Here is a 12022-nt window from a genome sequence, read left to right on the forward strand (position 1 = left end):
AGAGGAACTGCACAGAGAGGACATGAGGCTAATATAAAATCTTGTGGCCTGTTAGATTAATGCATTATATTAATGATTAAGCCTTTCTGTTCTTTAATTTTCAGCTAGTATTAGTAAGACACCTATTCAGCAGAAGGATTTGGACTTAGGTCAGAAAGATGAGATAAACAGGATAACCATTAAAACGCAAAAACATATGGTATCGCCAACTGCATGAAGATCAACATTAGATTAAATCCTATTCAGTAAGCAGTGTTTATGCATCTCTCAGCCAGACAGGATGTTCTACTGATGTTTCAGACTGGGCTCCAGCTGAGTCGTATGAACTACCAGGGCTGCATCTGACTGCTGAGCAGATGAGTCACACTTTCAAAGGTAAAACCACAGATTTAACTTTTTTACTGTAGGCAGTGTTGAAAGTGTCTAACCTAAATTTGATAATACCTACAGTAGAAGTTTTCTAGACTGTTATTAGCTGTCAAGATATAGGTTCTCTCCTAATTTCAAGCAGCATGACAGAAGGAAAGAAAGTAGACTAAATGTCTAACTAGTGAAGCTAAGGAAAAGCAATACTTTTCCTTAGCTTAGTCCAGGTCCCACATCTGTATATATTTAAAACACCGATTCCAGACTTAACATTTTCCTTTTTCAGGTACACCTTATGGCTGAAGTCTGGCTGCTTTATGAATTAAACTCGTGTTTAGTTTATCATTCAGTGAAGAGTGGATGGGACTTCATCAGCTATTGTCTGGAATATGGTTGACACATAACTGCTACTGTTAAAGGTGAGCAAGTGAAAGAAAGTGGCAGCCACTACCTGTCAAAGCCTTCTGCCCCTGCCAATCTCCAGCTGCACAAAGCTAGATTTTTGATGATAGACTTTTAGTGTAGGATTTCTCTACATGGTCACTGTTGCCACTGTGAACATCTGATCACGGATTTCAGCTATGTAGTGTTGGTAGATGGGAAAAGGAGCACAAATTACTTTAAACATTAACATTTATGATAGATAAGTGATATTGAAGGAGCCCAGATGACTAGCTTAGATGTATGAGTGAGAACTATAGACAGCTAAAATTTGGTGAAATTAATCCCACCTGTGTATATTAAGTTGAAAAACATCTTAAGATAATTTTTATTCTGACCTCAATTTGTTTTGATCCTATTGCTAAATGAGGAAGCATGAAGAATACATTGTCCTAGCATGATCATTCACCTCTCTCTTGGCAGTGAAATAACTAACAGTGCTGGCAACATTCTTATTCAGCTTCAAAGTTAACATCTTTTCAAATGAGCAGGAACTGCTTCAAGCCATTGTTTTAGGCTGTCTTCAGGCTTGGTTTGATACCACTATGCAGGTCAAATATTTCATACTGCATGCATTATCATAGGATCTAAGCATCTCAGAGTTCCTTCCTTTATTTATGTAGATTTAATATCTTCCAGACCACCTTTGCAATTCCAAGAACTCAATTTTGTTTTCAACAGAATTTGGAGCATCAGAGAAGCAAATGTTTTACCAAATCAACCAAATCAGATTGCTGTCTAGAAGCAGATTTTAGTTGGTTGCTCAGTGGCCACTCAGTTAACTTTTCAGGCTACAAAAAGCTGAAAAAGAAAAAAACCTACTGCCTCTGACAGAAATACCTGGAGTGCAAAACCACCAGGAATAGAAGTGATGCTAATCTGGTTCACTTGATTTTTAAGAATTCTAATTTCTGCGGAAGCGAAATTAACTTTGTTGATCACCCTTGTGCATTTGGCGCTTTGAAAGTGTTTCTGTGCTAAAGGCTATAGCAAAGGCTAGCAGGTGGTAGTGGCCCCATTTCAAGGTATGATTTACAACACTGTCAGCATTTTACTTACTAGGTAAGCAAAACTGTGTATCTAAGTGAGTCAATTCAAATATTAAGACATATGAAAACTGTTAACAAAGTCTTCCATGTAGAAAGTCTACTTGCCTTTGCAAATTGAACAGATTCATGTTGAGAAATACAACATTAAAAAATCTGCCATTTTGAGACTGTTGTAGGGGTACTAAATACAGTAAAGAATAGTGCCAGGCTGTACATGTTTGCATGGAAATATTTAAACTATATCAGACATTAAATATATGGGAAATAATTTCATGAATCTACCTTGCAACTGGTACAGAAGGACTTAATTCCATTCTATTTTTCTACTCATAAAGAGTTTCTTTAATATGAGAAAGATTACCAATCTTATATTTTTTCTTTTTTTTATTCTAAATTATTGTCCTCAGTCTACATCTACTTTTTAACTCTCATCTGAAATCCTGAATTGGAAGTTGGGTATCCCACAAAAAAAATCCAATCTTTTGCAGGTCAGTTAAAAAAAAAAAAATGACATACTCTCTCTGGTTGACTTTTCTCCAATTGATGGATTATTTAACACACATTTCATCCCATGTATGGTAATATGTTTAAAATAGATTTCAACAAAGGTATGTGAAAATGCAACAGTATTTTGCAATGACTGTATTTTGTGAAATAAACATAACAATTCTCTTTAACACCATTAAATGTCTCCTCTCTTTAAAAGTAGAATTAAATTAATCCTTCTGTTGACAGGGATTTTCTAGAAGTTAAATAAATCCTATATCAGTGGCCTTCCTCTAAATATCTATTTACTTTGTGGTTAAGTGAAAACACACCACTTGTTCAAAAGTAAGCACATTCATAAGCCCTGCACTTTCTATTTATACTCTGATAAAATCCATCCCTACAAGATTAATGGGATAGCCGTTACTTTACATACAAAAATAAAATAAATTAGTACAGAAAGATATTTAGTATAGCATATGTTCACACAAATCAATTTCATTAAGGGATCCTAAACTGCCCTCCCTGTTACTTAGGCTGAGCAAGACTGCGCTCCCTGTGGCCAGCCTCACCCATGAGGAGTATGAGGTTACCTTACAGCTAGCTGTTCATAGTGCAGCATTTACTTAAAAGCCAGATGTGAATCATTTAGATTCAGTGGCTCCCAAGTTTTCTTTGTCCTCCCTCTGAAACAGCATTTTTTGTAACTCAAGAGATGCGTGTAGGCTAAGATTCCTCTCTGGGAATCTTAGATGCATTCCTTAAGACAGACAAAATTAATAATCAATTTTCTTTATCATCATAACAATCTTCCTAATTATTTAAAATAAAGGCTAAGTAAAGATTTTACATTACAGAAGCTTCTAATCACAGCACTGTGACATAACAGGTGCAATATCCGTTTTCAGGCAGAATTATTCAGTATATAAAGGTCTAACCATTTAGGTGTCTGTTTGTGTCTTATATTTTAGTTAGAAGCACCTTGAAGAAAACACTTCCCTCCTCTCATCAGGGTGAAATCAAGGTCATCTTATTTAAACTCCCTGAGACAGTAATATTCAAAATGAAATTACACTCCACCTAATTACTTTACTAAAAGCCTTCAACTCCTGTAAGCTCTTCAAGTAACATCTAAAACTTTAAGAGGTTGCCAACTGTATGTTTAATATAGTACACAGAGTACCACCCTTTGAGGGAAAGCTTGGGCCAAATAAGCAATAAGACAATATAAACCCAAGCCACTTAAACCACATGAATAATTCCCAGACACATAGAAATCTGATTTATAACCATGCACAGGCAGTGCTCTCATCATTCCAGAATTCACTTTACTGGAATTCACTGAAGGATACTGCTGTGTACTAACAGGATTTTACAATTAATAAGACCTATAATGCTACTGACTGGGCATGAAAATTGTGTACTAGGTCAGGTACAATTCTATTTGAGGTAAATTTGCTATGAAGAATAACACTATTAATCATTAAGTTATCTCAGGTTTCTGTATTATCAAAATATGCCTAATACTCCCATTAAGAAAGCCATCCCTGACATAAAGAGATTATCTTAAAAATAACTTGGGATTCTTAGTTTTACAGAAAGAATGTTGCTGACCTTTAATGACCCACTTTGTTCCCAGGCATTGTAATTTTGTAGTTTCTTTGATCTTAAGACATTTTTCTAATCGTATTTCTGCAGGATATTTGATGTGTTGCCACCAGTCAGTATAAAAGCAGAAGTTAAGGTACTACCAACCCTTTGTTGTATATACCATTATATATCTACATATACAAGAGGACTTTTTGTTTCAAGAGTTAGGTTACTATTTCAAGGACATGTGGAAAAGGTTGAACAAGAAGAAAAGGAATTATTCTCACATAAGACTGTTTACATATGAATGATTATGGAGTAAAAACAGCGCTGTGTTTGCACATTAATTATTGTGGGGTTACTTTGGAGCTTTAACTTTACACCATCTTTTACTTTATGCAGTCTAATAACTTGCACCCACGTAGCAAATGGGAATAGCTAACCTGGTGTCAAATCTCGTTGCAGAAACCCTTGTTGAAACCCTGCTCACCTGTATACATCCAGCCTCCTATCTGCTTTTCTCCCTGGGAAAAGTAAAGTTTTGTATTCAGTGTTAGAAGGGTTGATCCACTCCAATTTAAATACAATTAGCAAGATTGTTACACAGGTTGCAGCTGCCAGATCTTTATGGCTGGTAATACCTCTGCCAAAGTACACAGTATTTTTTGGTTTCAGTATGACTTTGCAAGGCTATCAGCTGGAAAAAGCAGGTTTTTGGTTCTGAAATAAATCCAAGTATAGCCTAGAATTACAGACACTTACAAAAAACCCAACCTTGTGTTTTATTTCAGCTTTCACAGTAGGACTGATATTCCAGGGTAACCTCCAAAGGGATTTAAATGGAACTTTTCCCATTTTGCTTTTCCTGATGTGCAGGATCGGTGTGAGAGAGCTTGACTTCTTAGATTTACTTAGATTTTTTCTAATCAAAGTGTGTGCTTCTTGTAAAGATGAGATGCTACTCTCCTTTTGGAGAGCAATATATGAGGAGATATTACCTGGAAGCACAGGTTGCCACAGGAGGCTTGGTGTGTGTTCTCCAGTTAGACACCAGCTTAGTCTGGTTGGATCCAAACTCCAACTCCCACATTTCAAAGCTTTGCTGATGCAGAGAGACACAGTGTTCCTAACTCTGGATTTCTCAAGCAAATTGCCAGGTGCAGATTCACATTTAGCTCCATTTTCACCACCATGAGAGTCTTCTCTCTCCTACCACAAAACCAACCCTCCTAATAACCTGGATGAATTCCTCCTGCTCTTTCCTAATAAAATGGTTTCCTAACAACAGTTTTCAGAAACAAGTTTGATGTTAAAGCAATGAGCACAGGCTTAGAGCAAGAACTTCTTACCCATTAACATGTAAGAGTTACAGGTCTGTTTGTTTTTCAAACAAATGTTTGAACACAGTCCCTGTAGTCTGCCTAAAAACTTCACCAAGAGCAAATCCTGGCCTTCCTTTGGCACCTGGGGCCAGACAGCCCCTCCAGACTTCTGCTTCAACTGGCTTTTTCTGGTGGTCCAGACTCTCCCTCACTCAAGGAAGCACTTTCTTTCCTGACAATGAGAAGACTTGTAACTCAGGTTGTCACAGAGCACAGGCCACAGAAACACAAGGGCAGACTTTGCACACTTCTGGTCTGTGTACAGTAGCTTGGGAAAGGACCTTGGGTTAAAAACTGTTACTCACACTCTCAGTCTAGGAATTAATTCTCTCATTGTATTTTGATGGTATCAGTACAACTGGAAAGTAAAACACAGCATTTCGATCTGTTTCAAATATTGAGTTTTTAAAAGTAAACCTGACTTCTTGGCAAGACCTCTAGTACATCTTCCAATAATTTTCCTTTTTTACTCCCTTCATCCTTCAGTCTAACATCAGGACAACTAAACTTTGAGCCACATAAAGCTAGATAAATCTTGCTTCATATCCTATTTATGCTTCTCCAGGCAGAAAAGCCACCAGAAATTATTTAAGGAATTTCTTCCCCCCCTCCACCCCACCCCACTTACTGAGAACTTCTGTACCCTCTTCTGGTCCAGTCATTTCTGTAATGACAGCTTGGAACCCCTTCTTAACCCTTCATCCTCCCTACATTGGGAGTTACCAATCCTGAGAGGTAAAACTCACAACATTCCCTAAATAACACATTGTCCTACAGAGCCATTTCAGCATGAAAATGAAACAGAAATTCAGGCAAGGAAAAGGGAAATATAAATGCATTTGTCCATTAATCATTGTTCTGTCTTGCTGGCTTTTTATATAATTCCTGAAACTTTTCCCTTTTACAACAAAGTGCCTAACTCAAATTTACATTGATTTCTCTGCAGCAGTCTTCCCTGCTAACCTCCTCCAGAAATCTGTAATTTAATACATATATCATCTGCACCTGCATGCTCTGTTTTTTTTTTTCCTTCTGAAATGAAAGAGGTCGTTTCCCATAGATTGTAACAGCAGGAAACACCCTCTTGTATTAGCTTTAATTTCAGCTTTCCATGTCAATACATGTCAGGAACATTTGACGTGACAGAAAACATCCCCAAAGCAATGTAGATTCTGCAATACCATTAAAACAGGACCAAAAGTTCCTGTGCTGCTTGTTAGAGCAGCGAAACAGAGTTAACTGCTGAGTGAACAGAACACTGTTATTTTCTCCTTAATGTGTGACAACACTGATTTCACACACTGAGAAGCTCTGGCATCTGATTTGGTAGTAGCTGACAGGAAACCTGAACACAATTTCCAGAGGTGTTTTTACGCTCGGTGTAATGTTACGGAGACTCAGCTACTGCAAACTCCTCTTTCTGTACGCCTTAAAGGCTCGCTAAGGATATCTCACAGAGCAGGAATTGCCATCTGCTGGCCAAGCCGGGGATGGGCTTTGTTCACAGTTTATTACTACGTCTCCCTGACTAAATTTGGAAATGGATTTGAGCAAAGGAGACGGTGCCACTGTCAGCTAAGCCTGCCCGCAGGACAGAAGTATGTGCATACTTCTCCAGCTCATGCTGGAAAAGGAGGGGAAAAACTGCAGAGGAGGAGATGAATTTTGGGGATCCATGATGATGATTGATTTTAAAATAGATGGTAAAATAGTTTCATTTTCATCTGGAAGTTATACTTTCATTTTTATACTTTTGAGTGGCAAAAAGAGAATGTGGGGGTGATAAAACCCTTGCTGCTGGGAGAGGAAGGTCAAGTCTCTGCAAATTTCTGTTTCCAGATAAGAGCTGTTTAGAGGCAGCAGGGAGGCACCACAGTAATCCCTGCCCATTCTCAAACAAAATACTGTATAGCACAGCACAGTCATCCCCCGACTCTCTTCTCTCATCTGCTTTTTCACAGATGTGACTTTTTATGTCCCAAGCCCTTCTATCTCCAAACTCCTTTCACAAGCCACCTCCCCAGCTCTCAGAGTCAAAATGTTTCTCATTCTTTCAATCCAAAACCCCTCACACTTTTCATCTTCTTTCCCATCCTTCCTTAAATTTTCTATTCTACCAAGTCTCTTCCCCTAACTCTTCATGCAGGCACAGACCATTCCACTGCACAGCTGGTTTGTAAGGAAGTAAAGTAGCAACTTCTTCCTAGTATTCCCCAGCCTTAGTGGAATAATGATAAATGGAGTTATCTCTATCACTCATATTTTCTAGCAGGAGTTCCATCGCTTAAGTGCCTGTGTTAAAAAATTGCATCCATTTATGTGCCACCTGTTTTCTTCATTTCATAGTCCCAAATCAACTGCCTTTTCCCATAAAAGAACAGCAGGGACAAGAAAAATGGCCTTAAGTTGTGCCAGGCGAGGTTCAGAGTGGGTATTATGAAGAATTTCTTCACAAAAAGGCTTGTCCAGCATTGGAACGAGCTGCCCAGGGAAGTGGTTGAATCACTATCCCTGAAGGTATTTAAAAGATCAGTGGATGTGGCACTTGGGACATGGTTTAGTGTTAGATGTAGCAGTTAATAATGCTCCTCGAGGTGTTTTCCAGCCTAAATGTTTCTGTGATCTTCATGTCATCCATGAATTCCTGTATTTTGCAGTATTTCTTTTCAGTTGTATCCTTTCCAAGAAGAAGACCTATTTATTCTTCCTGTACAAGCCATATCTTAAGATCAGCTTTGGCTTTCTCTGAGTTCTCTTACAGCCCTTTTTAAGGTGGAGGACAGGGAGAGATAATTGCACACAGCAGGCAGAGTATGGCACACTTTGGATTTATACTGTAACAAATTTTTATACTCTATTTCATTTTCCTTGTTTATTCTTATTTCCACATACTAATTCTTAACATTTATTTCCTTTTATGACTATGAGTATCAGGATGACTTTTTCTACTACAATTGCAAGGTCTCACTTCCGTTTTAATTGATGTCAGTTTTGTCCATCATTTGTACGTAACAACAATGCATTTAATTTGTGTGACATTAAAATGCACCTTCCCAATAGTCTTATGGATATCTTTGCAGGTGCCAGTCATCTTTACAACATCAATCAAACTTCATCGTAACAGGTTATCAAACTCAAATTATGGAAGAGCTTAGCAATATCTCCCTGATCCATGTCTAACTGGCACATAGAGTCACAGGATTGTTGAGTTTGGAAAAGAGCTTTGAGATTACTGAGTGCAATTGTAAAAATTTTACTGCCATGTCCACCACTAAGCCATATCCCTAAGCAAGGCATTTAGAAGTCTGGAGCTGAGCAAATGTCCCAGCTGTAGCTTTCTTGGAAGGATCCTCCTGTTTCTGCAGCTCTTTCATCTGCTGGCATTGGCATTGCCAAGACAATGCTGCACATAAGTATTCAGCCTCTATCTGAACAATAATGTAAGAAGAAAAAAAAAAAGTGTTGCACAAGTCAGAATTAGTCATGTAAAAATACCTTTGATATCACACAATTCTCTTCTCAGAAGGAACACAACAGAACTAGAAAGAGTACAAAGAAGACAACTAAGCAGTATTTGTCCTGTTTTATAGTTTGTGTGAAAAACATTCAAATTGACCAAGACTTGTCAGCTTGGGAAAGAAACCATTAAGTAAATGGAGGCCTGTAAAGTCATGACAAGCATGAAACAGGTGAAGGGAAATGTTTATCTGATGATATTCAAATAAAAGTCCTAAGGCAGGTCTGAGAATATGATAGACCTCAAGCTTAACCAAATAACTCCTGTGCCTCAACAATAACTCAACAAAACTAAATTATTAAACTAACCTATACAGAGTATTTAAGATGCCAAAATAGCATACTTAACCAAATAATAGGAAGAGTCATAAAAGAAAGATCTGGTAACAATAAAACACAATAAAAAGATTATTTCCAGCTCAGGAACTTTTCAAACTGTGGATTTTTCTATGAAATAACAGGAGAGGTATTGAAATAAGGCTCCATTGAGTTTCTCCCTGTTCTCATACTCTTTCCCAAAGTACCAGGAATTTAGCGGAGACTTAATACTCATTTTAAACTTCCAGGGTGAAGCACAAATGCAGTTCCATACTAGCACAGTCACTGCAGTGAATTTTCTCATATTTGAGGAAATCACAGGGACAACCCATCCAGCACATAAGGGGTAAGTCTTACTTTTGGGAAAGAAAGTGTCTAAACTGCTAGTTGTTTTTTGTCTTGTGACATAGGTAGAAATTCAAATGTGTAGAAGTAAAAATGTGAAGCATTGTGCTTTTACTAAACTGAATTTCTTTTCCTTCAATTTACAAAAGAGTAAGATTTCTATTTGCATTATTGTCAATGTTACACCAAATATAAAGCGATCAATGTTTCAAAGGTGACAAATCAACTTTCTCCTTTTCCCAGAGTTTTCATACAATGGGAAGTTTGGCCTTTTTAATCTGACTTGGAACAACACAAATATTGTGTTTGTAATTTGCAAATATTGTGATTCTGAGAAATTCCATTTTTTTTAGCAGCTTATTTTTCTCATAGACTGACTATGAAACACCAGTGTGTTTGTTTGGAAAAGGAAGGTTCCTGTCACTTGAATGTTTTCAATCTTAGTGATATCTTTATTCCCACAACTGCTAAACCTCAGTGATCTCGTTGAGGTCTCTCCCTCAGCAGGAAGTGAGAGTAGCAGTGAGCTCACTGAGATTTTTCTGGCCCATGGAAGCTGGATGTATCCCACACCCAAACTATTGATCTAAAACAACAAACCACCTTAATCTCACAAGTACTTCTTGGCATGTACAAAACACAAAGGAGGAGTAACATTCCCAAACAAAGAGGAATGCCTGTTCTCATTAAGGGTTTCCCTCAACACAGCGAAAACAAGGAGCAGGGTTCTCCAGAACACACTGTGTTCAGCACTCTTCTGCAATACGTGGTTGCAAGTAAAGAGGAGAGCTTGAAGGACAAGGTCTTAGAGCTTGTTTATTTTATAAGCAGAAGCTACCACCATTCAGGAAAGCCATGTTCAGTCTCTGAGCAAGTGTCTGGTTCAGTGTCCAAGAGGGGACACAGAAGACCAGATCTTTTCTGATTTCAGTCATCTGACTTCTACTGTGAGAAAACACTTCTGCTATTATCTTGTCTTAATAATTTGGCAGCTTTTTCTTAACACTCGTTTGTTTTGTTGACAGAGTTGGGCCCATGGAAACTAGCTCTTTACCTAGGTTGAAAAGTTCATCCTGTTCTACCTTTTAATAGAACAACAAAACTTCCCTATAAACTCAGCTCCCAGAATTGACTACAACGTTAGTAAAGCTGGCTCTGGCCAAATGTTGGCACCGTTTTCATAAACCACAAGTTTTGACAAGCTTTCTCCTTCTTCTCTGCTAGCATTTAATACATCTTTTTCTCCAGGCATACCAGTCAGGCATAAATCTCCTGCCACAAGCATGAGCCCTAAAAGAACAATTACCTTTGACAGAATGTCAAACCTTTAGGGTAGGTTTATTGTGTCCTTTGCAGCTCACATCCTGAAAAAGAGTTTCACCTTTCACTTTTCCATAATATTCCTCTAATGATACTTTTTCCTTAACATGAATTGCTTTGTCTACACATGCTTAAACCTTTCAGTCACTTAACCACATAAGCCACAGAATAGATTTCCTTCCAGGAATTGAAAGAAAAGTAACTAAGAACCTAAACAGCTATTTCATCCTGAAAACAGTAACACAGATCTAATGAAATTTAAATGAAATTTTAAATGTTTTTCCTAGCTGGAGAAAATAACTAAATCTGCCTTCAAAAATTTAAGGCTCATGCTAAGATGTAGCATTAGCTTTCCAAACAAAACATACATGAAGTATTTCTAATCATGCTCAGACTAGAACAAGCCAAACTTAATTTTTTATTCAAGTTCATTAAACGAAATCACTTTATGCAGCTCAAGAAGTCTTGTTCATGGCATGGCTCCATAGCATCAGAGGGAAAAGATGTATGTTGAAAAATCTTCATAGTGGAGAAAATCTTTCCAGTTAAACCAGAAACCACATAAAGAGTTTTGTCAGGGGGTTACTCCTGATCTTCAGGAGAAGTTTCCTGAATATTGTTTTGAAGACTGCCTTAAAACCAATCTGGATCTACTTCTTCTTGTTTTGCTAAAAATGGCACAGAGATGACCTTGCATCTTTCAACTGGTGTTGGTCTTTGTTGAAAAAGAGATGGTGTTAAAACAGTCACAGGGAAAGCTGTTCTGAAGCTTACTGGCAAATATAGGTCTCAAACCCCACTCATTTCCTTAAGAGCAAACTCAGAACTATTGTAATTCTCAAACTTGGGCACTGTCTTACAGATATTGCTGTAAGCAGAAACTCAAGTGGCAGGAGCTCCCTTACATCTCCCATCCCACCCCCAGCCTTCTGCTGCCTCCCCAGTGCAGCAGTGCACACCCAGTTGTGCTGTGAGCCAGATCAGAGAGCTGATCCAGGCTTCAAAGCAAAGCACAGCCCCTTCCCTCTCCCCTGCCTGCCTTTTCAAGTGAATTCAATTCCCTGACATGATTGCCAGTCCCACAAACAGCTGCACCTTCCTAACTCCTTGTGTCACCGCTGCTGCTGTACTCCCCACATGGTGTTATCTATAAAGTGTTTGGTTTGTGGGTTTGTTTGGTTTTTTAAAGAAATGCTATTATGTATGACC

This window comes from Catharus ustulatus, chromosome 3, assembly GCF_009819885.2.
Source record: "Catharus ustulatus isolate bCatUst1 chromosome 3, bCatUst1.pri.v2, whole genome shotgun sequence".
NCBI classification, from domain to species: Eukaryota; Metazoa; Chordata; class Aves; order Passeriformes; family Turdidae; genus Catharus; species Catharus ustulatus.